The sequence below is a fragment of the Rhinopithecus roxellana genome, chromosome 8 (genome assembly GCF_007565055.1).
Source record: "Rhinopithecus roxellana isolate Shanxi Qingling chromosome 8, ASM756505v1, whole genome shotgun sequence".
NCBI lineage: Eukaryota > Metazoa > Chordata > Mammalia > Primates > Cercopithecidae > Rhinopithecus > Rhinopithecus roxellana.
This window is the reverse complement of record NC_044556.1, coordinates 129,686,321-129,712,719: the sequence shown is the minus strand read 5'-3', so window position 1 is coordinate 129,712,719 and position 26,399 is coordinate 129,686,321. Positions and strand designations below refer to the sequence as shown.

The 26,399-nt window shown below is 43.2% G+C and overlaps 1 protein-coding gene across 1 annotated transcript in view; it reads right to left on the bottom strand.

Annotated features, from left to right (window-relative positions):
• Positions 1–5,439, bottom strand: part of FAM163A (family with sequence similarity 163 member A) — a 70,392-nt gene extending 64,953 nt beyond the window's left edge. The window contains exon 1 of the mRNA XM_010375668.2: positions 4,814–5,439. The gene's annotated coding sequence lies outside the window, so the exon portion shown is untranslated. The remainder of the gene's footprint in view (positions 1–4,813) is intronic.
• Between the last annotated feature and the right edge of the window lie 20,960 nt (positions 5,440–26,399).

The window sequence follows — 26,399 nt, the reverse complement described above, 5'->3', positions numbered from 1 at the left end:
ACCCCTCCCCGTCTCCTTTATCCCCTCCCCTTCCTCCCCCTCCTCCTCCCCCTCCCCTTACCCCTCCCCCTCTCCTTGATCCTCCTCCCCTTCCTCCTCCTCCTCCTCCTCCTCCTTTCCCTAGGAACATCACATGCACAGTCTACTCAGCCCCAGCCCTAATGCACACACAGAAACAGAAATAAGAGAAATGGAAATCCAAACCCAGAACACTGGCTGCTTTGTTTCTGAACTGTGCCTTGCACAAATCTATCCATACTGCAGAAATTTAAACTTCCATCAAAGCATGCAATGCTCAGCCACATGCTGTTATAACCCGAAACCAGGTCTGTAAGCACCCATGTGATGCAGTTGTGCCTGTGTTGCAGCTTACTGTGTAGAGAATGGAAAAGTCAGTGAAGGGAGAGCAGAAAGACATGCTGCTTGATACCAAACAGCCTGGGCTCTCACATATACCTGAGATAAAGAGATTCAGTGAAATAGTGTAGGCTTAGCAGAGTGACTGAAACATAGAAAGCTCTCAATGAAGGCTTTCCACCTAATGGCATTGGAGGACCCATCTTTTGTGGCTGGAAGCAAGTCCTTCTTCCATTGCTTCTGCTATTCAACAGCCTGTCCCATCACCCATCCCCAAAAGAAAGGCAGTATCTAACACCTCCCCCATCCCCTTTGTGTATCCATTGGCTTCCAGGCTGAGGGATCAGCAGAAATGGGCGCTTGGAAGTAGGAGGAACTGAGCCTGGCATCTATGCTGATACGAATTGCTCAAAGGGGCATGTAGAACACACTGATTGATGCAGTGCCAACTGCGCCAATAAAATCTTCCTTCTTTCTCTGGGGCAATACAGCCCTAGACCCTAGAATAATGTCAAACCTTTTTTTTTTTCAAGCATCTCTCTCTTCTCCTTTTTGAGGTCCAAATGCAACACCAGAAATAGCCCTCCTACATATCTTTTGCCCTCTCTGATGTCCAGTCACAGTGTTCCTCTTCCTCCTTTACCCAATGCTATACAGTCGCTGACACTTTATCCTGTACAAGAGAACATTAGGGCAATAGAGAGAGGGGTGGTTTCTATTTCTGCAGATTGTTTTCAAGGTTGTATGATGATAAGTTGCCTACCCAGCTCAGAGAGCCTGCTGTCCAAAGACAACTCTCCCCAGCTTTCCAGTACAACTCTGCATATTTCAAAGGAATACTGGATGGCCCAGATACTATGGGCACTGTGCAGTCTCACAGCCCTTTGGCTTTTAATCCAAAGGGAACCTCTCAAGCAACCTGAAGGGGGTGGGGTATGTCACCCCACACTGTTAAGCTGGAGAAGTGTTTGAGGGAACATATCAGGCACAGGACAGATAAAGAGAATTTTGAAATAGTTAATGTATTCCCATGGTTCAGAATTCAAAAGGTACAAAAGGGTTTACAGGCCACTTTTCCTGGAGGCAACAGGTATGATTAGGTTTTGTGTCTATAGTTATACATAGAAAAGCAAATACCCTACAACTCTCCTTCTTCCTCTTGTATAACATGAGCAGCAGCGTATTATAAACACTCTAGGCATGCTTTTTTTCCACTTAGCCATATATCTTGGAAATCATTCCATATCAGTTATATCGTAAACTTACTAATTCTTTTTCTATGAATGAATAGGCCACTATTTGACTCTCTGGAAGTACCATAAGACACTTAACAAGTCCCCTCTGATAAGCATGTAAGTTGTTCTTTCACAGTTCGAACTAAGTTGTTCTTCAATGGTTGAACAGTTGAACAGTGCTATAATGTACGTATATCTTTGTGCCCATATGCAAGTATAACAGCAAGTATAACAGCAAGTTCAATTCCCTAAAAATGGAATCACTAGGTCAGATGGCACGGGCATTTATAATTTTGACAAGTGTTTCCAAAAATGCCCTCCAAAGTTGTAGCAGTTTACTCTCCCAGCAGCAACATAACAGCAGTACCTGTTTTTCTACAACCTCATCAATGGTTTCTCTCTTTGATGTTTGCTAGTTGAAAGATTTGTACTTAATAAGAAATTAGTCCTTTGTGTAGGAGTTAAACCCTTGAGTGCCAGAGAGAAGGAAGAATATCCTGTTTGCCAGACCAGCATTTTCTGAAGTCTAGAGTCTAAAGGGGTTATAAATATCTCTTGGATCTACAAGTAAGAGTCTTTATTCACGACAGTTCTGGATTTCCAGCTACCACATGTGTGTCTGTTCTTAATTGGAAGAAAGTGGCCCTGAGGAAGAAGTAGTGACTTTGGAACCAGAGAGACCTGGGCTTCAAGCTCTGCTCTGCCATTAACTAGCTTTATGATCTTGGCAAATCATTTACCCTACCCCCAAACTCAGTTTCCTCAAATGAAAAATGGGGAAATAATAGTAATTTTGCAAAACCTCGTGTCTGGCACATAGCAGGTACCTAATAAATGGCAGCAACTTTCATTAATGTTAATAATCACCAGGCCAGATTCTAAACCCCAGGGCACTTTTCACAATGGACAGACCCTGGAATGGCCCTACCAGAGCCAAATGACTTTTTTGTTAAGTGGCCATCCAGAAGATTCCCAGCTCCTCCTCTCACCCACCTCAGCCTTCTAAAATTTGCAGACCAGGAAAATCCCAGCGTGGGCCTCTGGGTGAGGACTGGACTGTGCTGGGGCCAGGCTCCCCTGTAACCAGCTGGTGTTTGCACTCAGACTGAGGTACTCCCTGAACTAAGCTAGGGTCATTTCCAGTTACAGACGGCAAGCTAGAGAAAAAAAACAGAGATTCTTGGGCCAAACAGAGGGACCTGCTCTCATCTACACAAGCCCATCTCGCCTTGCCTTTACAGAACAGTATGCCTGATGAGGTTACTGAATGCAGATCACTAGCCCTGGCAGGAATACTAGCGATACCAACTCAAGTTTCTAACCAGGCCTGTGGCCCTCCCACTCCCACCTCAAAAGAACTTCACAGGCTTTTCCCAATCAGGCACGGCCCTATCACATGCATCCCCGGGATAGTGGAAATGACAGCCGTGCTCCTCCGGAGAGCGGGGGACTGTGAGGAGGGGCCGCTGCCGATCTGCCTGATGCCCCAGCAGGACCCTCCTAGAACCACGCATTACTTCCCCTCTGGACGCCAAGATGACCCTGTCTGTACCTGCTGGTTTAGATGCTCTTAGGCACGGGAGCTGGAACCTCCCTAGAGAAGGCGGAAAAAATCGGTTTTCAGAGCATGTACCTTAACTGTTCCTTCCCCTGGGTCCACCTCTTTCAGGGTCTGAACGTCCGTTACATGCAAGTGTTTCATTAGGACAGAAGGAAAGCTGCCTTTCCCCTCAGGACACAGACCCCAGCGAATCTTAGGCAAAGCGAACATGCGGGATTGAAGTCCGCAGTCATTGTTTGTCTCCCACACGACATAAAACATGTGTCTGGCTCGGCTGCTGGAGGACCAAGCAGGGCACAGATGCAACTGCGCAGACGTCGGCCCTGCCAGCCACGCTGCGGGCCCCCTCAGAATCTCAGGATGGGGCCCCCTGGGGGAGGGTCCAGGTGGGCGAAAGGACAGGAGGAAGTGCCTGCGGGCCTCCGCCTGCAAGTTGGATGACTGCATCCCCGTCACGTCAAACTTGCCAGGACGAGCAAACTTCCAGGGCCCCACAGTTCCACTCAGAGGAAAGGAACCCCCAGTGTGACAGGAAAACACGGCTGGTGTGTGTCGGCCAAGGGCGCTGACCGAGGGAACAGATCTGTACCCCTGCCGTCCCTGGCGGCCTTTTGGAGCCGCAGAGAACCAGGATGCCACCCACTCAGGGCCGCGGCGCGCCGGCTCTCGGCCTCTACCCGCCCCACCCCGGCCAGGCAGGACGGCAGGGCCCCAGCAGCCCAATGCGGGCCTCGTCCCCACACTGCCTTCAGCTTGCCCGCTCTGCTCTCGGCTTGGCCAGGCCCTCCTCTGGGCCGCTGAGCAGAGGCTTCGGCGTGGCCGGCGCCTCGAGCGCGCAGGACTCTCCGGGATCGGGGTGCGGTCGCCCGCTCTGGGGCCTCGGGAGCAAGCGCACCGCGGCCCCACGGGCAAGTTAGGCTTCTACGTCTCACCCCCGCCGTCCTGGCCCCAGACTCGCTGGCCGAGACGCCGGCTCCCACAGGCCCTGCCGCCTGCATGCCCACGCCGCGCCGCGAAGCACTTCACCGTCTTTATTTTGTAAAACTTCGGAAAAATCACCAGCAAACCGAGCAGCGGTCGCAAGGCTGCCCAGAGTTGCCCGCACGAATCCGGACGCACAGACCGACTGCGGCGCATTGGCCCGGCAGACCCCGCCGGCCCGGCCCCCACCCTCCCCGGGTCCTCTGCCCCGGCCTCATGCTCCCCGGGTGGCAGCGGGCGCGAGGCGCAGCAGCAGCGGCGGGGTCCGCGTTGAGGTCCGGCCGGGCTGAAGGCGCAGAGAAGCCAGTCGATGCAGAAACGCTGAGTAGAGCGCCTTCGGCACGGCCCGGGGGCAGGGACCCGGCGAGTCTGGCCCGGAGGCGCGGCACCGCCACCCGCGGTCTGGCTACGAGGCCGGAGATGCCCCCGAGCCGCCGCGCCCCTCGGAGAGGGAGAGCCAGGCGCAGACCCAGACCCAGTCGGGAACTGCTATGCTGAAGGCGGCGGGGTGGGCAGAGGGAGGCAGCCGGGGCGCGCTTACCCGGGTGTTGCGGCGCCCTCGGAAGTACGCGGTGGTCGACACATCCCCGCGCGGAGCCCAAGCCCCGCGGCTCCTCCACCCTCCCGCGCCCCGCCCCTCCGCTCGCTCCCCTGCGCGATGGAGGCCCCGATCCGTTACCGCGGCTGAGCAGCTCCGCTCCGGCTGCGACTCCCGCGTTGGCTCCCACGGGGTCGGCGCGCGTCCTTCCGGGCGCCTGCGGCTGGGGCGGCACACGTGAGGCTCCGCGGTCTCCCCGGCGCTCCGAGGACTGCCCTGCTCCGGGCGTGGAGCCTCATCGCCCTTCCAGGTGGCCAGGGCTGGGGGCAGGTACCGCGCGACCTGATTGGCGCTGGCCGGAGTCCGCGGAGAATCCCCGCCAGAGAGGCTGATGCACGCGGGCCAAGTGAAGCCACGCAGTGGAACAGCGCAACCGACGCCTTCCAAACACCCCTCCTCAGCTCCGCCGCCTTTTTGCCTAAGAAATGTAAACTCGGGAGGCGGGCGCCCTGGGAACGCCTCAGTACAGGAGACTTTGCGCGCTACAGATCGGGTTCAGCACGGAAAATTCGGAGAACGGGAGAATCTTAGGGACCAGGGTGTGTCGCTATCCACTGGAAAGAGACTGCCTCGAGCCTCCCGAAGGGCTCCTCTGTGTTCCTATTTCCGGCCCGCACTGTGTCCTGGAAATCCAGGGACACCTGGATGTCCCCGCCGCTGAGGGGTACCCGGGCCTCGTGGCAGGGCGGGATCAGATCAGTCAGGGTGTGATTAGAGCTGTGACGGTGAGGTCTGGCAGGAAGAGGCAGGAAGGGATAGAAGCAATTCGACACGAGGAGAAACCTGAATAATGCGCTAGATTTCTTGTCTGAAATCACCTTCTTTTAATGTCTTAAAACTCTACGAGTTGCTTGTGTGCGGTACCCCAGTCAATAAGTTCTGACATCAGTAATTCAGAGGGTCTGCTGAGACAACATGATGCCTGGGAGGGGATAAGCTGTTCACTTCTCCGCACTTCCGAAGCATCTCTATATGGAACGTTTACCTGTTCCGGTCTGATCATCTTTCTCTTGATCCTGCTTTCCGATCTTGATTGGACTGAAGACAGCGACGAGAGAGGGGTGGGGTCAACCCGGTTAATGTTCGAGGAGGGAGCGTTCCCACGACATCAACAGTTTTCCTCTCTTCTTAGGCAGGGGAATTCAAGGCAAAGCTGATCAGGGAATCAATTTGAAAAACAAAAACAGAAAACTCCAAAACATTTAAAAACTGGGGACCGTCAGCCTAGGTCCAACTTCTAAAGAAGGGGAGTAAGAAATTTAGCCCCTGGAGCAACGTTATTTTTCCTAATGCACTATTAAAAAACAAAAATCCCAAGGCAAGCCACCACCTCATCATTCCAGCAAGTCTGCTGTTGTTGCAGCACACTCCACTTTGTACTCTTAACTCTTCTCACAGGTTTTACATTTTGAGCTCAGATTTTCATGTGCCCTCTTTTCTCACACAGTTAAGGCTCATGCCACATTCATTTGTCATCTCAAAGGCAAAACAATGAAATATGAATAGGGCGTGTGATTTTGCTATAAACTGTAACACAGAAAAGTGAAGACAACGTACCTTCATAGCCTAATGAATCATAAACCAAACACCACCCAGGTCATTGCTATCACCCGGGAGGTTCTCCTGCCCCACCAATTCCCTTCCACAAGTCCTTCCCTTCCCCTAAAGCAACTATCCTGACTTTATGGTAATTACTTGCTTATATATCTTATAGTTTCTACCAATTTATAATGTATCCCTAACCACTACAGTTTAGTTTTGCTTGGTTTTGAACTTTCTATAAATTGAATAATATTGCATGCATATTTTAGTGTGTTTCTGGCCTCTTCTTCTATTTGGTTGTAAGAGTTATCTACTTTTGTGGCATGTAGTTGTAGTTCATTCATTTTCATTGCTACTTAATATTCCCTTGTATGAACATATCACAATTTCTTTGTCCATTCTGGCACTTTAGACATTTGGATTTTTCCAGTTGGGGCTATTACAAATTTTATTGCTAATAATATTTTTGTATATATCTCCTGGTATGCAAGTGTAATCTTTAGGATGTATACCTTGGAGTGGAATTACTGGACTATAGGGTATGCATATATTTAGTTTTATTAGATCGTGCCAAATTGTTTTCCAAAGTGGCCACAAAATTTACACTCCCATCAGAGATGTATGGTAGTTCCCACTGCTCTGCATCCTTGCCAAAATGTAATAGTATTAGACTTCTTATTTTTTGTCAGTCTGGCGGAGATGTAATGGTGTCTCATTGTGATCTTCATTTCATATCCCTAATTACCAGTGAAATTGGGCACTTCTCCATGTGTTTATAGGCTATATGAATTTTCTGTTTTCTGAGTGCCTGTTCAAATGTTTGCCTATTTTTTTGAGATGGCTTTTTCTTATTGATTCATAAAAAGCTGTTTATAAATTCTAGCTGCTGCATGTCTTGGTCAGTTAGAGACTGCAAGTATCTTCTACTCATTTAATGGTGTCTTTTGATCAAGAGTCACTTTTTAAATAAGAATTTTCATTTTCAGATAATTGTAGATTTGCAGGCAATTTTAAGAAATAATACAGAGAGATTCCAAGTACCCTTTACCCAGTTTCCCTCATTGGTAATGTCTTGCGAAAACTATAGTGAAATATCGTAATTAGGATATTGACATTGACACAGTCAAGATACAGAACATTTCCACCACCACAAGATCCCTCATATTGTCCTTTTGTAGCCACACCTGCTTCCCCTGTGCACCCCTCCCCATCTCTAACCTCTTGAAGCCACTTATCTGTTTCCCACTTCCAAAATTTTGTGATTTCAAGAATGTTATATAAATGAAATCATTTGTAACCTTTTGAATCAATATGTAACCTTTTGAATTTTTTCCCACTCAGCAACCCAAGTTGCAGGTTGTTGTAGCAATATTTTGTTCCCTTTTCTTGTAGCAATATTTTGTTCCCTTTTCTTAGTAGTATTTCGTTGTATGAATGTATTACCAGCTTGTTTAACCATTCACCTAATGAAGGACAGTTTTGGGGGTATCACAAATTAAGTTGGCTCAGGTGGGAGGATCGCTTGAGCCCAGTAGTTCCAGACTGGCTAGGCAACATAGTGAGACCCTGTCTCTACATAAAAATTTTAAAAATTAGCTGGGTGTGGCTGCACACACCTGTAGTCCCAGGTACACAGGAGGCTAAAGGGGGAGGATCCCTTGAGCCCAGGAGTTGGAGGCTGCAGTAAACTATGATTGAGCCACTGCACTTCAGCTTGGGAGAACAGAGCAAGACCTTGTCTCAACAACAACAACAACAACAACCAAATAAAGTTGGCATAACATTTGTATACAGGTTTTCAAGTGAGCATACATTTTCATATCTCTGGGAGATATGAAATAGTTCTCTCTGGGAGAACTATTGCTAGTTTGTAAGGTGAATGCCCAGGACAACTATGGCTAGATCGTATGGTAATCACATGCTTAGTTGTTAAAGGGACTGCCATCCTGTTTCCCAGAGTAGTTGTACCATTTTACATCCCAACGAGGAACGTATGAATGATCCAGCTTCTCCACATCCTTGGCAGGATTTGGTGTTGTCGATATTTTAAAATTTTAACCCATTCTTATACATGTATATTGATGTGTCATTGTGGTTTCAAATTCCATTCCTCTAATGGCTACCGATGTCAGATGTCTTTTCAGGTGCTTGTGCTTACTTGCCATCTTTATTTCCATCTATATGCTATCTTTGGTGAAATCTCTGTTTATGTCTTTTGGCCATTTGCTAATTGGATTGTTTTGTTTTACTGGTTGTTGAGTTTTCAGAGTTCTCTATAGTCTAGATAAGGGGTGTCCAGTCTTTTGGCTTCTCTGGGCCACATTGGAAGAAGAACTGTCTTGGGCCACATATAAAATATAAAATAAAAAAACACTAACAATAGCTGATGAGCTTGAAAAATCACAAAACAGTTCTTATGATGTTTTAAGAAAGTTTACAAATTTGTGTTGGGCCGCATTCAAAACCATCCTGGGAGGCTTATGGCCAGTGCACCATGAGTTGGACAAGCTTGGTCTAGATCCTGGTCCTTTTTCAGATCTGTGGCTTGCAAATATTTCCCCCCCAGTCTTTTCATCCTCTTTACATGTACTTTGTAGAGAAATTTTTAAATTTTGATAAGGTCTAATTTTACTATTTTTTCTATTATGGAGCATGCTGTTGTTGTCAAGACTAAGAACTTTCTGGCTAGCCCTAAATTCCAAAGGTTTTCTCCTTTTTTTTTTTTCTGTTTCACATTCTGTTGGTAATCCATCATAAGTTAATTTTTGTATAAGGTGTGAGGTCTAGGTTGAGCTGCTGCTTCTGCTTCTGCTTCTGCTTCTGTTTCTGTTTCTTCTCCTTCTTCTCCTTTTTCTTTATTTCTTGCCCAAGAAGGTCCAATCGCTCTGGCACCATTTGTTAATAAGGCTATTTGTCTGCCATTTAACTGCTCTTGCACCTTTGTCAAGAACCAGCTGGGCATATTTGTGTGGGTCTATTTTTGGATTCTCTATTCCATTCCATTGATCTATGTGTCTGTCTTTCCACCAATACCATACAGTCTTGATTACTGAAGCCATATAATAAATCTTGAAATCAGATAGACTGATTCTGCCCACTTTATTCTTTCTATTCAATGTTGTTTCAGCTCTTCTAGTTCCTTTGCCTTTCTGTTTAAATATTAGAATCATCTCCTCTATATCTATTAATACAAAAATTCTCACTGATATTTTGATACAAATTAGGAAGAAAGCATTCAGTCTTTCATGATTAATTATAGATTAGCTATAGGTGTCTAGTTTGCCTTCTCTTTCTGTTTTTTTCTGAGAATTTTGTCATAAATGGGTGTTGAATTTTGTCAAATGTTTTACATTAGTTTATATAATCATATGATTTTTTTTCTTTTTTTAGCCTTTTAATATGGTGAATTGCATTGATTTTTGAAAGTTGAACCAGCCTTGCATTCCTGGAATAAAGCCTACTTGGTCAAAGTGTATAAATCTTTTCACATAGTGCTAAATTCTTGGTTTTTAGATTTTTAAAACACATCTTTATTGAGGTATAATTGATATATAAAAACTACATATGTTTATGATCTTTTTGCTTTTATTATTATTTTAAATTGACATGTAATAATTGTACATATTCATGGAGTACAATGTGATATTTTGATACAAGTATATAATCTGCAATGATCAAATCAGGGTAATTAGCAAATACATCACCTCACACATTTAAATTTCTTTGTGTTGGGAACATTCAAAATCTACTCCTCTAGCTATTTGAAAATATACAATTAATTCTCACCCTAAATAGCACTCATCCAGTGCTACAGAGCACTGGAATTTATGCCTTCTATTTAGCTGTACTTTTGTATCTGTTAATCAGCCTTTGGTCACCCCTCTCCCTATTCCCCTTCCCTTCCTCTTCACTTCTATGATACCAACTTTTATAGATTCCACATGTGCTGAGAACTTGCAGATTTATCACTCTGTGCCTGGCTTATTTAACTTAACCTAATGTCCTCCAAGCTCATCCATGTAAACTGCACCTATTTAAAGTATTCAATCTAATGAGTTTGGACATATGTACATACTGCAAAACCCTCACTACAAATCAAGGTGATACACATAGTCATCACCTCTAAAAGTTTCCTAGTATCTCTTTGCTTTTTGGTCTTTTTCGATGAGGTGTTTGTTGTTGTAAGAACACTTAACATGAGATCTACCCTCTGAACAAACTTCTAAGTGCACAGTCCAGCATTGTTAACTACAGGCATTATGTTGTATGGCAGATCTCTGCAATTTATTCATCTTATATAACTAAAACTGTACAGCCGTTGAACAACAAATCTTCATTTCCTCCTTTCTCCCAGCTACTTGGAAACCACTATTTATTCTCTACTTCTGTGAATGACTATTTTAGATACCTTATGTAAGTGGAATTATGCAATATTTTTCCTCTTCTAACAGGCTTATATTCACTTAGCATCATCTCCTTCAGGTTCATCCATGTTGTCACAAATAGCAGGATTTCCTTCTTTTATAAAGGTGAATAATATTTCATTGTATTTATATACCACACATTTTTCTCCATACATGTCAGTGGACATTTGGGTTGTTTCCATACCTTGGCTATTGTGAATAATGCTGCAATGAACATGGGGGTGCAGATGTCTCTTTGAGATACTGATTTTTTAGATATATATCAGAAGTGGGATTACTGGATCATATGGTTTTCAATTTTAAATTTTTTCCTCAAAAAATAGTATGAGCAAATTTCATACTATTACCACAGCAGCTATACCATTTTACATTCCAACCAACAGTGTATAAGGGTTCCAATTTCTCCACAGCATTGCTGATACTTGTTACCTTTTGACTTTTTTTTTTTTTTTTTTTGAGACTGAGTCTTGCTCTGTCACCCAAGCTAGAGTGCAGTGGCACAATCTCAGCTCACTGCAACCTCTGCCTCCTGGGTTTGGGTTCAAGCAATTTTCCTGCATCAGCCTCCTGAGTAGCTGGGATTACAGGCACCTGCCACTGTGCCCAGCTAAATTTTTTTTTGTATTTTTAGTAGAGGCGGGGTTTCACCATCTTGGCCAGGCTGGTCTCAAACTCCTGACCTCGTGATCTACCCGCCGTGGCCTCCCAAAGTGCTGGGATTACAGGTGTGAGCCACCACGCCCAGCCCACCTTTTGACTTTTTGAGTACAGCCATCCTAACAGGTTTGAGGTGATATCTCAATGTAGTTCTGATTTGCATTTCTCTGATGATTAGTGTGTTGAACACTTTTTTATATACCATTTGGCCATTTGTATGCCTTCTTTGGAGAAATGTTTATTCAGGTTCTTTGTCTATTTTTTATTGTTTTTTTTTTTTTGTCACTGAGTTGTATTAATTTCTTATATAGTTTAGATATTAACCCTTATCAAATACATGGTTTGTAAATATTTTCTCTTTCCAAGGTTACCTTTTCATGCCACTGATTGTTTCCTTTGCCGTGTAGAAGCTTTTTAGTTTAATGTAGTCCTACTTGTCTGTTTTTGCTTTTGTGACCTTTGCTTTTAGTGTCACATCCAAGAAATCATTGCCAAGACCAGTATCAAGAAGATTTTTCCCTGTGTTTTCTTCTAGGAGTTTTATAGTTTCAGGTCTTATACTTCAGCCTTTAATTCATTTTGAGTTAACATTTTGTGTATGGTGTAAGATAAGGGTTCAATTTCATTCTTTTCCATGTGGCTATCCAGTTTTCCTAGCACCATTATCGCTCTGCCGCCCAGGCTGGAGTGCAGTGGCCGGATCTCAGCTCACTGCAAGCTCCGCCTCCCGGGTTCACGCCATTCTCCTGCCTCAGCCTCCCGAGTAGCTGGGACTACGGGCGCCCGCCACCTCGCCCGGCTAATTTTTTTTTTGTATTTTTTAGTAGAGACGGGGTTTCACCGTGTTAGCCAGGATGGTCTCGATCTCCTGACCTCGTGATCCGCCCGTCTCGGCCTCCCGAAGTGCTGGGATTACAGGCTTGAGCCACCGCGCCCGGCCCCTAGCACCGTTATTGAAGAGACTCTCCTTTTCCCATTGTGTAGACTTGGTACTTTCACTATTGTGAATAATGCTGCAATCAACATGGGAGTGCAGGTGTCCTGCTTTTGAAAGCGAGTCACCAAATCCAGCCCACACCTAAGTGCGAGTGCTGCTCTGCTTCCCATCCACCCTGTCTTAGAATGTAGCTCCTTTATGGTTTCAACTCAAAGCAGGAGGTGGTTTAGCAACATCCATACCTTTGGTGAGTCATGAACTCCAACTTTTGACCTCTAACCATGATTACCAAATAACCCCACGGACACTGAATACAAGGCTCATATCTTCTGGTTTCTGTCCTTTCTTGGGGCTTAAAGCTGGTCACTTCTTATTAACGTATTCGCTCTTTGATGCTTTTAGGAAGATTTTAAACATATTTTATCCAACATTTTTAGTTATCTTTAGCTTGCCCTTCGGGAGTATGGGTTTGAATTATTTAACCTGCCTTTTTCAGAAACAAAATCAGTTGCTTGTCTGTTGTTATTGTTGTTGTTTAATCTGGAGGGACTTATTTTGAGTGAAAACTGCCTTTTTGCTAAAGATTTACAGAGTTACATCAAGGAAAAACATAATTACCCACTCCTTGCTTTGTCAGGTGCATTCTGCAAAGTAAGTTATAATGTAAACTTTTTTTAACTTTTAATATAAACTCAAAGGACCATTCAGACAGAGACCACATCACATAACAGGAATGGGCTAAAACTCAAATGTCAACCTAGTCTCACTGGCCAAGTGAAACAGCTTTTACTCTCTTACCTGATGAGGCCAGTGCTTTCTTCCAATGTATTTTTATGTTGGCAGTATAATTGGTTGGCGTGAGATTATTTTTACTTGAAGACAGGTTCATCTGGTGGAAGCTTCCTGAAATACTGCAATGGACTGAATGTTTATGTTTATGTGCCCCCTACCTAAATTCTGTGTTGAAATTCTAACCCCCAAGGTGATGGTATTTGGAGGTGGGGCCTTTGGCAGGTGATTCGGTGAATGGGATTAGCGCCCTTAAAATAGAGACCCCTGAGGAGCTCATTAGTCCCATCCAGCATGTGAGGACACAGCAAGAAGGAATCGTCCACGAATCAGGAAGTGGGCCTCCACCAGAAATGGAACCTGCTGCTACCTTGATTTAGGACTTCCCAGCTTACAGAACGGTGAGAAATGAATTTCTATTGTTTATAAGCCACCCAATTTATGGTATTGTTATGGCAGCCTGAACAGACTAAGACAGATATAAAAAAGGAGTATTAAATTTCTTCCATTTGGCCAAGTCTGCCATCCGGCATTCAAGTTTTTCTTTTAAAGATGTCAAGTTTTGTTTAGTCAATGATTAAGATGACAGCTTTCTCTAGTCAGGAGCCAGATTGTTAAGCCTGGCTCAGTGGTGTTCTCCTATACAGGTCTACAATCTCGTATTTACAACTTGAATTTCAAAAATCTCTGACAGTCAAAGTTTAAAAAAGATCTGTTGAGTGCAACATTTGAGCTGAGTTGATCTGATTTGGTGGCCAATCTGAAACTACAGCGAGGCTAGCTAAGCCTTTATTCATCTCACTTGGTGTCAATATTTATTCATTTTGCTGCAAAAACATTGATGTGTTTGCTGCTCCAGACACTATTGGGGTGTGTTGTGCTAATAAACAGGAATGCACCAATTTACCTTTCTAAAATTAGGGGTAAATTGATTTTCAAAAAATTGTTCTCCGTGAGGCAAGAGGAAGATTTTGTTATTCCTGGGATAGGAGGAACAAGGAGGAAGAGAAAACGACAGTGGATACAGGGATATGGGGAGAAGACTTTGAGCATTATCACGTCACCCCTTCCCGTGACCTTCCCCCAAGCCTTCAGCAGAGTTTCTCTACTAACAGCACGCATTGTGGTGAGTGAATTTGTGGAGGTGTGGGACCAGGTGAAGAGAGTTGTCTTTGTGCTTGTTTTGAAGTGGGTCAGAAGAGAGGTAGCACGTGTGGATACAGGCGCACAGAGACAGAAATTTGAGGGCTGAGTTCTGAGAACTCCTGTAAATTATGGGGGATAAGGGGAGCATCACTGTCTGACAAGGCCTTGGAATTAGGATTCTGGTAAGGTCTCATCAATTTTATAATGAACAGAGCATGCTACCTCTGTGAAGGTCTCAATTTTATCTTATATTTAAGTTTATTTAGCTTTACATGTTTTTCACAATTTCCTCCCTTTCCTGGTCTCCCTAATACAAGTGAAGCATCTATCCTCTCTTGAGACAAGATTTTGTGTTTTATAGTCATTTCTTGGGAACCAGGAATTATTTAATTTGCATTTCAAATAATCATACTGCAAAAACAGATAATATGGTCAATAGGCAAATGATTAACAGCTTGAACCTGATAATCAGACAAACTGGGTTTAGATCCTTTCTCAGGAAAGTTATTTAATCTTTCTAAGCCTTAGTCCCTCAGTTGCAAAATGGGAAATAAATACTCCCTACCTATTAAGGTTGTACATGTGGAGGATGCTAGGCCCCATGCCATAAGCATAGTGAGAATGCAATACATGATAGCTTTAAAAAATATTGAGAGTTGTCCTGGTCCCTGCCTCCTTGGTATGTGCTTCATATTCACATTACCAGCCAAGAATCCCTTTTTACTTTCACTCTGTAGGTGGCCTTTCTGAGCAGGTCTCTGTCCACATTCTCTCTTATGGCTCCTGTCACCTGTCCTCATCTCCAGAACTGCTGATGCATGAGATTAACAATCATGTAAAAATCTCTTTTTTTTTTTTTTTTGAGACAGAGTCTCACTCTCTTGCCCAGGCTGGAGTGCAGTGGTGCAATCTCAGCTCACTGCAACCTCCACCTCTTGGGTTCAAGCGATTCTCCTGCCTCAATCCTCCTGTGTAGCTGGTATTACAGGCACGTACCACTATGCCTAGCTAATTTTTGTATTTTTAGTAGGACAAGGTTTCGCCATGCTGCCCAGGTTTGTCCTGACTCTTGAGCTCAAGTGATTCACCCACCTCAGCATCCCAAAGCGCTGGGATTGCAGGTGTGAGCCACTGCACCCCACCTAAACAATCATTTATAACCAGCACAGCTGCTCTCAAGATCCAACGTGTTCAGTCCCTTATCTTGGGAGGGTATGAATATTACTCATTCAAAAGCAGTGTGCTGGCCGGGCCTTGTGGCTCACACCTGTAATCCCAGCACTTTGGGAGGCCGAGGTGGGAGGATCACAAGGTCAGGAGTTCGAGACCAACCTGCCCAACATGGTAAAACCCCATCTTTACTAAAAATACAAAATTAGCCAGGCGTGGTGGCAGGCGCCTGTAGTCCCAGCTACTCGGGAGGCTGAGACAGGAGAATCACTTGAACCCGGGAGGCAGAGGTTGCAGTGAGCCGAGATTTGTGCCAGTGCACTCCAGCCTGGGTGACAGAGCGAGACTCCATCTCCAAAATAAAACAAAACAAAAAACAAACAAAACCAATGCGCTGAAAAGTATTATAACCATGATGAAGTACTCCGTCATAACTGAGTTAAAGTAATTGGTACAGCAAACTGAGGGTCAAAAACATGTGGTTCTGTGGGGACATAGTAACAGTACCCACACTGAGGAGTTTCACCCAGCACCATAGAGCTTTAGACCATCTACGTTTCCATATAAAACGAAGTTCACATCCAATTTCCGTTTTGACATGGGTCACCAGAAGATACTTAAGGATGAATCTGTTTTGGAACAAAAAGTCACAAAATAGCTATGAGGTAATTTAGTAAATGAGTAAGGAGCAATTTCTTACTCAGATTTGAAACCTCTGTAAGTGATTCCTGCAATTGCTGTTAAAACCTTAAATCAAAGAAGAATGATTTAACAAAATAGAACTTGTTGGCCTTTGGTCTGTTTTTAGCTACCAGAAATAGGCAAGCTTCACATACTTACCTTTCTCAACACAATACCATATTCGACAATTAAATCACATGCTTGGGACCTTCGGTGGGCTTATGAGAACTGGGATTATTAGCCCATTTTGCACATGGGGGTGGAGTGTATAGGTGGCTGACTCAATATTACGCAGAAAGGTCTGAGTAGACCTAGAACTTGGTTGTTGGCACTGTGGTCTCACTTTGCTTTCAAGCATGTATTATTTGCCCTCTACAATGATGTAATATTTGCCTTTTATAGTGATGTAACATTTGCCCTTTGTAAATATGATTTTATGTAGTATATTTATAAACAGGTAAATGGGCACAAGGGAGAAAAATGGTATTCTAGTGATAAACAGACTACATGAAGACACAAGGGAGTCATGAGCGGCTGTTCCAAACCCTGCAGTTTGGCACTCCTTAGTTTTGCCAGGATGGCCTCAGTCCCAAGCATTGTTTATTTAGCTCAAGGTGGGCATCACAAGTCAATATTTTCTTCCTATACCAGAAGTTATAGTTAAAAATCTACCACATAAATTTACTTGTTGATTCATATTTCATGCCTTGTAGAGCAAACTGCTCTATTTCCTGTGGAAATTTCATTCCAGTTGCTTTCAGTACTGTTATGATCGCTATCTAGAGAAGAACCCGAAATCCTTGTACTGAATTCAGTATTGCTCTCTGAGGCTCTCACATCAGAAATGGTTTGTTGGCTGTCATCTGGCCATTTACAGCTATTTCACTTCCTCCTCTGCTACTCCACATCCAAACTCACATTTGTAGCTTTTCATGGTATATTACCTCATAAATCTATATACCTTCTCTCTTCCCAGGTCATCCTGTCTCAATTTGTTTTAACCCTCCAATATAAAATATATTTGTCCCCTGACTGTATGCACAATCCTAGAAAAATCTTTGCTTTAACCTAACAAAGAAAGCACAATTAACCTTTTCAAAAAATGTGTCAGGTTTGTATCACCAAAAATTAATTGTAGGTGCTGATATATAACTTTCTCTTTTGCAAATTCATTTAAATTCCAAATTAACAATTATTAAATAAAAAATAAAAAAAAATTCCAAAGTAAGTACCTGGCTCAGCAAAGAAACCTTTGTGCAAACCTCAGACTTTCCTAAAAGAAAAAGCATTGACTCTAACAATTAGCTGTGGGAGCCAGATAGAATGGGCACTCATAATCGTTCCAGTTGTTTTCCTACCAACACTGATTCTGAGCTTTATGTGCCATCTATTTATTGTTGTTGCTCATGTAGTTTTCAAGATTTGCTGAATGCAAATTAGTGCCTTTTTCCACAAAAAGAACCTTAAGAAAAAAGCTATTTTGTACATAAAAGAGTGCTTTTTTGCACATAAAAAATAGTTTTAAGAAAAGAGCTTTAAGAGCTCACAAAAAATATATAGATTCTGGTTTTAGATCCAGCGCAATAACTTGCATAGCTGAGCACTTGGTATTTTCTACAGATGACAACAAAGGCACTAATTTCAGCTAGAGACACAAATACCTCCTTCTGAGTCTTCCCATGGCACTGATTTCTACTTTATATCAAATGCAGAGAAAGGGGGTATCACTTAGGGGGCCTTTTCTTTCCAAGAAACTTACCGCCAGTCCTCTAAGGCAAGAGTCTAAGTGTTGCTTCTGACTCACCAAAGCTACGAAAGAGGCCAGGTGTGAAGGCTGTACCACCTGTCACCCCATGACCACCAAGATTGATCTGAATGACTTTGCTTCCTTGGACAGGGGTCGGGGGTTCTCCTTCTGCACTGGTCTACGTTCCCAGAAAGAGGAAATCATTTCTTAGCCTTCATCTTCTACTGTTTGAAATCACTGTATGGATTGCCAGCACATGGCATTCAGATGGCTTCCCCTAATGGGACTCAGTGCTTGCAAATAGGAGGATAAATGCCCCTGTGTGATGTGTAAGGTGACTCAGCCATCAGGATAGTGAATTAGGGTGGGGCTCTTTGTGATCTAACCTGTCTTTCTTTTTGATTACCCATCTCAAACACCGTCCTCATTTCTGTCAGGGCTGATGGAAGGCCAGGCCCCAAAGGTAGGAGGCTGATGCTCAAATCTCCTAATGGAGCTTGACAGCAGCAGGATTAAAAGCACAAGTGCAGCACCCAGAAAGCAGTGCAGGAAGGCATATGAATCCTTGCTATGCCCATTCTCATGCTATCAGCTCTTTCTTTTAGAGAGCTGAACCATAAAGATAAATCTTTTCATAGAAACAGAAGTTTTTTTAAAAAAATACGAATGATGAAAGGGCTTTGGAGAGTGGGAAAAGAGGACAGAAGTAAACTTTACTGTGGTATTTCTAGGGGCCAGGAGCTGAGCTTGTCTGTACAATAAACCCTTTTGAGGAAGCAGAGATATCAGTATGCAAAGGACAAAATGACAATTGCAGTAATGCTACTCTGATAGCTAGATTCATTTGTAAAACCAGACCAACTCTGAAAGCAGCTACTTATTCTCTTAGAAAAAGTAACAACTGTTACAGGCAACTAGGAGCCTTCTCAGAATGGCCCAGCTTGGTGGTTTTCCTCTGACATCCTTAGCTTTGTACCTCTTGGGTCTACATTTCCACATTTGGCACTGAATTATTATTGCTTTGCTCTGTTATTGAACTGTTTCACCTGGATATCCCTTGCTTCCCCAGTGAAACTCTTAAGATCCTTGAGGGTAGAACAATATATTAAAACTAATTCAAAAATATTTACAGAGTGTCTATATTATGTACCTAACTGAAGGGAATTCAACTAAGTTTAAGGGGCTCACAATTATAGTTGGCAAAATAAAACACATACATAGAACACCTATATGGCAATGCAAGGCAATGACTGGTTGAAGTCACAAATACATGGGATATATTATCAATATACACCAAGTTTCTTTGGAAAGAGAGACTATTCTAGAGAAACAACAAAGGAGGACTTTGAGAAGCAAGAAGTCCAAGAAGAGAAGCCTCAGGATGCTGCCTTTCAGCTGGCAGGAAGTAAAACAAAAGGGTCCATTCTGATCCTGTGTCCTTGAAGATGAGAGAAATGTCTTTCCAGACCAATAGCTAATCAACCAGCTACAAACAGATGTATGTACTGAGAAGCTGGGGTTAACTGATGCTTTCACAGGACTTATATGCTGTACATATGCCGAGGTCTTGACACAAACATGTATTGATGTCTTGGGGAGTGAGCTGGCACTCTGAGGAAAGGCACTACAGTGACTTCAGGACAAAAACCATTTAGTCCTCTTTGCCTTCCGCTAGGGTAGCTAGTTTACCTTGGTTGTAGATTATCCCAGTAGCTTTATTATTTTGCCACTGTGGCTAATCTTTGGCCATTTAAGTGCTCCTAAATAGTGAAAACTGGGAAAATGTGTCTATTTGGCAGACACTGAGCAAACAAAAGACTACAAACAAACAAATCACAAACCCACAAACATCAACCCTCCCAGATTATCACAGGGAGATATGGAGGTGCCAGAAAACCCATCTGGAGACCACGAATTCACTGGGTGCTCTTACATCTGTGCTATGATCAAAATGAAGCTGGGACAGAAGTGTCAGAGAGAAAAAGGAGAAAGATCACTTACTGCCTGATGTCATGTGCCTGGCAGCACCCACAAAGCACTCTTTCAGGCTGAAATGAGCTGTCATCTCACCGCGTCCTGCCAACACCAAATGCACTCCGACAGGCCACTTAAAACACAAAGCCCTTCCATTTACAATTCCTGAAAAAGTAACTTTTGTCTGTAGTGGCCAAAGATACAGTCATTCATAACTGTGGATGACCCTCTGAGTCACCATGTACATTCCCAAGACTCAAGATAATCACAGTTTGAAAACATTTTTAGGAAAAAATGAACTTTGAACAAGGGACTAAGAATAGGAAACATAATATTAAGAATAGGGATGTGCTTACTATGTGACGGGCACTGGGCTCAGCATATCTGTGGTGCTATTTCATTTAACCCGTGCAATAATATTCCAGCTACTGTGTCCTTTTTCTGCCCACTTACAGCAAAATCCCTGGAGTTGTCTAACATCATCTCATTTCCCATTGATTATTCCACCCATTATAATCAAGCTCCTATCTCTACCCTCCATTCTCAAAATCACCAACTTTCTTATGTTGGCAAATCTATTAATAGTAGACACTTCCCTACATCTCACTCCATCCTTAATATTTTGTCAGTGTTTGATAGCACTCACCATGTTTTTCTTGGGAACTTCTCTTCTCTGTGCTTCCAAAACACCACACTGTTGATCAGTTCAAGATTATGTCAGTGGTCTCATGGTGCTTCTAGAATAATATCTTAACTCCCTGCTGTGACCTAGAAGCCTGATGTGATGTAACTTCTGTCTGCTACCACCACCTTCTCGTTGATCTCTGTTCATCACTTCATGGTGGCCATGTAAGCCTCCTTTCTGTTCCTCAGATAATCCAATCTCAGGACCTTTGCACCTGCAGTTCACACTGCCTGGAAAGCTCTTCTTCCATGCCACCCACGTGGATTGGGTTCTTCTTACTCTTCAGACTTCAAGTTAATGTCACTTCCTTAGAGTGACCTTTCTTGACCACACCACCCAAAGTGTCCCCTTACCACCTCTACCTACAGTTACACTCTCCACCTGCATGTTTCTTTCAGAGCACTTATTAACTTTTTGTTTTTGTTTTTGTTTTTGAGGTGGAGTCTTGCTCTGTGGCCCGGGCTGGAGTGCAGTGGCCGGATCTCAGCTCACTGCAAGCTCCGCCTCCCAGGTTTACGCCATTCTCCTGCCTCAGCCTCCCGTGTAGCTGGGACTACAGACGCCTGCCACCACGCCCAGCTAGTTTTTTATATTTTTTAGTGGAGACGGGGTTTCACCGTGTTAGCCAGGATGGCCTCGATCTCCTGACCTCGTGATCCGCCCGTCTCGGCCTCCCAAAGTGCTGGGATTACAGGCTTGAACCACCGCGCCCAGCCTATTAACTTTAAATATCTGCGCCACCTGTTTGTTTGCCTGTCTCCCTTACTAGGCTGTAAGCTGCATAGCCATGGGAGTTTGTCTAGATTTATCGCATGTCTCCAGTGCCTAATAGTGAGTTAGCACATAGAAGGAGTTCAGTAATTACGAGTTAAATGAATGCATGTTACTTTAACCCCATGTTACACTGAGAAAGTTGAGGTTCAGAGATTGTACATTTCTAGGTTTTTGAGCTAAGATTCAATCCCAAGTTTTCAGAGTCCACACTCTTAAAACCACTATGTAACAGTGTTCCATAGCAATCTTGCTACTAGAACTTAGTTACAGCTTCAGAGGAAAAAAAATCACATTTCTTTATTTTGTGGGGTTTTAGAAGGTTTGACAGAAGTGACTTTTAAGGTTTGTGATATTATCTGTTTGAAATCTGAATCTCCTTCATTCAGTCAACAAACTTGGCCCCTGTAGGCTCCATGAAAGTGAATACTGTGTCTGTACCCTTGATCCTGGGTGTGTTCCTGGCACATGATAGCCCTTTTAACAATTATTTATTGTAGAAAACATTTATTGACACTTATCAGGCACTCTGCTTAGCACAGGAGAGAAAAATCTGTTTGAGAATATTCCCCTGGCATCCAAGAGCTCATATTTGCTGTTTCTCAGAGGAGTCCCAGAACCACCAGCATCAGTACCACTTGGTGTGCTTGCTGAAATTCAGATTCCTGGATTCAACCTAAAGCCTAATAAAAATCAGCTTTCTGCCTGATGCTTATGCATCCTGAGCTTTGAGATCCACTCCTCTCTAGAGAAGCAGTCATTTAAACAGCCTTCTCCAATAAAGCATGATCAGTTTTCAAAAAGGTTAGCATGGAATCTGATAGAATCAAAAAGAACACACAATCCAGACAGATGAGGTAGAGCTGGTAGCAGTTTCCTGGAGATGATTCCCTGAGCTGAATTAACCAGAGGAGGGGAAGAAGAAAGTCACTTTAGGCAAAGGGAGCAGCTTATTCAAGAGCAAGGGGGATGTTCTCAGCGGATAGGTTGTGAGGGTGAGTGGAAAGAGAAGTAGAACAAATGGGACTTGGAGCTGGATTGTGAAGGCCCTTCCTTGTATATTTTGCAGAGGAACTTGAACTTACTCTTGAAAGCAATGGAATCATTAATTTGTAGTGGCACCAGTTTGCATAGAGTATGATTTTCCCCCAATAGTATGTGGTATATTGCCTGTATGAATGGCGAAGGCAGATTCACATCAATCCAGGATTATGTTTCGACCCACAAGTAGAGAAAAAGACAAAAAGAATAAGGAATTCAGAGCTGACCAGAGTGGTTAGAATGACTGGAGAGAGAATGAAGGGAAAGGCAGGAAAAGCTGCTGAGAGAAGTCAGAGAGGTGAAAGGACCCACGTATGGATGGGTGAAGACGTGTGGTAGTGATTAGGGAGCTAAAGAGCCAGAAGAATGGGAGGCTGTCGTTAGAAAGCAGGATGTTTGAGTTTCATATTTCAGAAATTGAATAGCTCCTGATGGCAATGAAAACCAGAATGTAGCCAGGGGCACGAGGCGATAGAGTGAAGATGAAAATCACTGGAATCAAGGTGAAGACACTGCAAGGCTAAGTCACCGGATGGGTCTTCAACATGAACAGTTTAGTCATCCCACACAATAGTGTAAACTGGGTCAGAAAGAAAGACTGCAAGTCAGGAGCAAAGTCTTTGCCAACTAATTTTTTACAAATTTCCCATTCCCAATGTTCCATTGCTCATGAATTTTTCTATTCTCATTTAACAAATATTTGAATGCATACTATTTTTCTTTAACCACTTCTCCCTTGGCATGGTCAGGAACTTAGCCAACGATTAAGATGGCATTATATAAATGGCATTGGGAATCTGGATAGTCACAAAAAATATTAAGTTGGGGCTGCATGCAGTGGCTCACGCCTGTGATTCCAGCACTTTGGGAGGCTCAGGTAGGCGGACCACCTGAGGTCAGGAGTTTGAGGGCAGCCTGGCCAACATGGTGAAATCCTGTCTCTACTAAAAATACAAAATTAGTCAGGTATGGTGATGCATGCCTGTAATCCCAGCTACCTGGGAGGCTAAAGCAGGAGAACTGCTTGAACCTGGGAGATGGAGGCTGTAGTGAGCCAAGATAGGGCCATTGCTCTCCAGCCTGGTCAACAAAAGTGAAACTCCATCTCAAAAAAGAAAAAGTTGGATTCCTAACTTATTTCTTAGTAAGAATAAATCTCACATAGATCAAAGATTTAGACATAAAAATAATCTTTTTCTTATAATTTTAGAGTGCAGTAGTACTTTTAAGCATAACACCAAACTCAGAAGCCATACAGGAAGAGGTCAATAGACTATGTGGACTCACATAATAGACTCCAAAAATATACAAACCACACAATAGACAACAAAACTACATAAGCTACATAAGTTTATAAAATTTGATACATGTAAAAGTACAAACACATGCAATAAATTAGGAAAATATTTACAACATATATGACAAAACTCTAAATTCTTAATGTATGGAGTTCCTAAATATTAATGAAAAAAGACCAATAACAATAGAAAAATAGGCAGATGTACAGAAAGTACGCAGAAAAGGAAACAAATGAATTTTAAACATGAAATAATGCCAAACCTCATTTGTAACAAGATAAATGCAAATTAAGGCCCTGAGACACAATTTTTCACCTGTCAGACTGATAAATATTAAAGTCTGCCTAACACTGAGTGGATGAGGCAGAAACAGGGACTCTAATATGTGTTTGGGGTTATAAATTGGTATAAATTAGGCACAATTTGATAATAGCCTTCAAAATTAAAAATGTTTATACTATTTGAGCTAACAAGTCCATTTCTAGTAATTTATTCTGTAGACACACTAATACCTCTGTACAAAGATGTTCATTAAAGCATTGTTTGCAATAGAAAAACACTGGAAACAGACAATGTTTACTAGTAGAGGATTAGAAGTAAATTATGGTGTGGCAATAAAAGACAACACTATGCAACAGTCAAAATGAATGAGAAAGCCTGTAAGTATATACTTAGACATACTGTTAAGTTTTTTTAAACAAGATGCAAAATACAACATAAAGCATGTTGTTATTTGCTATTTGAGTTTAAAAATGTATAAATAGGGCTGGACGCAGTAGCTCATGCCTGTAATCCCAGCACTTTCAGAGGCCGAGGTGGGCAGATCATGAGGTCAGGAGATCGAGACCATGCTGGCCAACATGGTGAAACCCCATCTCTACTAAAATACAAAAAATTAGTCAGGGGTGGTGGCACACGCCTATAGTCTCAGCTACTCGGGAGGCTGAGGCAGGGAAATCACTTGAACCCAGGAGGCAGAGGTTGCAGTGAGCTGAGATTGTGCCACTGCATGCCAGTCTGGTGGCAGAGCAAGATTCCATCTCAAAATCTCTCTCTATATATCTATCTCTATATCTATCTATCTATCTATCTATCTATCTATCTATCTATCTATCTATCTATCTATATCTATGCCAGATGTGATGCCTCACGCCTGTAATCTTAGCACTTTGGGAGGCTGAGGCGGACGGATTGCTTGAGGTCAGGAATTCAAGACCAGCCTGTACAACACGGTGAAACCCCATCTCTACTAAAAATACAAAAATTAGCGGGCATTGTGGCACACGCCTGTAATCTCAGCTACTCAGGAGGCTGAGGCAGGAGAATTGCTTGAACCCAGGAGGTGGAGATTGCAGTGAGATGAGATCGCGCCACTGCACTCCAGCCTGGGTGACAGAGTGAGACTCTGACTCAAAAAAAACAAAAAAGTTAAAAAGGAAAGATATATACCCATTCATATCTGTGTATGGTGTGTGTGTGTGTGTGTGTGTGTGTGTGTGTGTGTGTGTGTGTGTGTGTGTGTGTGTAGATCCTCTGGAAAGATGTTAAAATGGAAGGAGTATCCCTGCTTCTACCTAAGGCCAAGCCCTCCTCTTGTGCCCTGTTCCAATCTCCTCTTACCTTCTCGAGGACTTTATTTTTGAAATGATCTGCTTTCTTTCCTGAATTCATTGCTTTTTATTTTAGATTATTTCATGTGCATATAAACATGCCTTAATATAATACATTTTAAGAAAAACTCCCCCCAATGCACATTTCCCATTACCTGGACTCTGCTGCTTCTCTCACATATTTTTAAATCAATATTCCTCTAGCAGATTCATTGTAATTTTTATATCCCCTCCTCAATCCATTTCAGTTGAGCTTTTGATTGTACCAGTCCACTGAAACAATTGTCAAGGTCACCAATCACCATTACTTGGCGAAGGCCAATAGTCAACACTTTGTTGCTCTCTTACTTGACCTTTCTACAGCATTTGACATGGCTGACGACTCCCTAATTCTTGAAATACTTGTCTTTTCTAAGTTTTATGAAACCATACTCATCTGGTTTTTCTCCCACCTCAAAGCTGCTCCTCCTCAGGCTATTTTATTTTTGTCATACCCAAAGCTGTTTTGTTTCTCTTCACACTAGAATATAAGCTCACTGAGGACAGGGACTCTATTTTGTTCATGACTTTATCCTCAGGACCTAGAACAGTGCCTGGCAACATTGCCCCGGGATAAGAAATTTGATGACGAGGCTGGGCACAAGTGGCTCACATCTACAATCCCAGCACTTTAGGAGGCCGAGACGGGTAGATCACCTGAGGTTGGGAGTTCAAGACCAGCCTAACCAACATGGAGAAACCCCGTCTCTACTAAAAATTCAAAATTAGCCAGTGGTGGTGGCGCATGCCTGTAATCCCAGCTACTTGGGAGGCCGAGGGAGAAGAATCACTTAAACCTGGGAGGTGGAGATTGCAGTGAGCTGAGATCACACCATTGCACTCCAGCCTGGGCAACAAGAGCGAAATTCCATCTCAGGAAAAAAAAAAATATTGATGATTAAAGAGAATGGATGGATAGAGATTTTTTTTTTCTATAGGACCCCTTTGAATCTTTTATGTTTTGTACAGCTTGTACATATTAGCTATAAAAATAATAATTACACACAATTCCTCAAACATTGGATTTTACAATATGGGAAGTTGAAGAATCTTGAGAGTCATTCAGTCCTCTTCTCTACCTCTTACAGGGCCATACCAAAAAAGTCTCACTCTGCAACCCAGGCTGGAGTGCAGTGGTGGGGTCTTGGCTCACTGC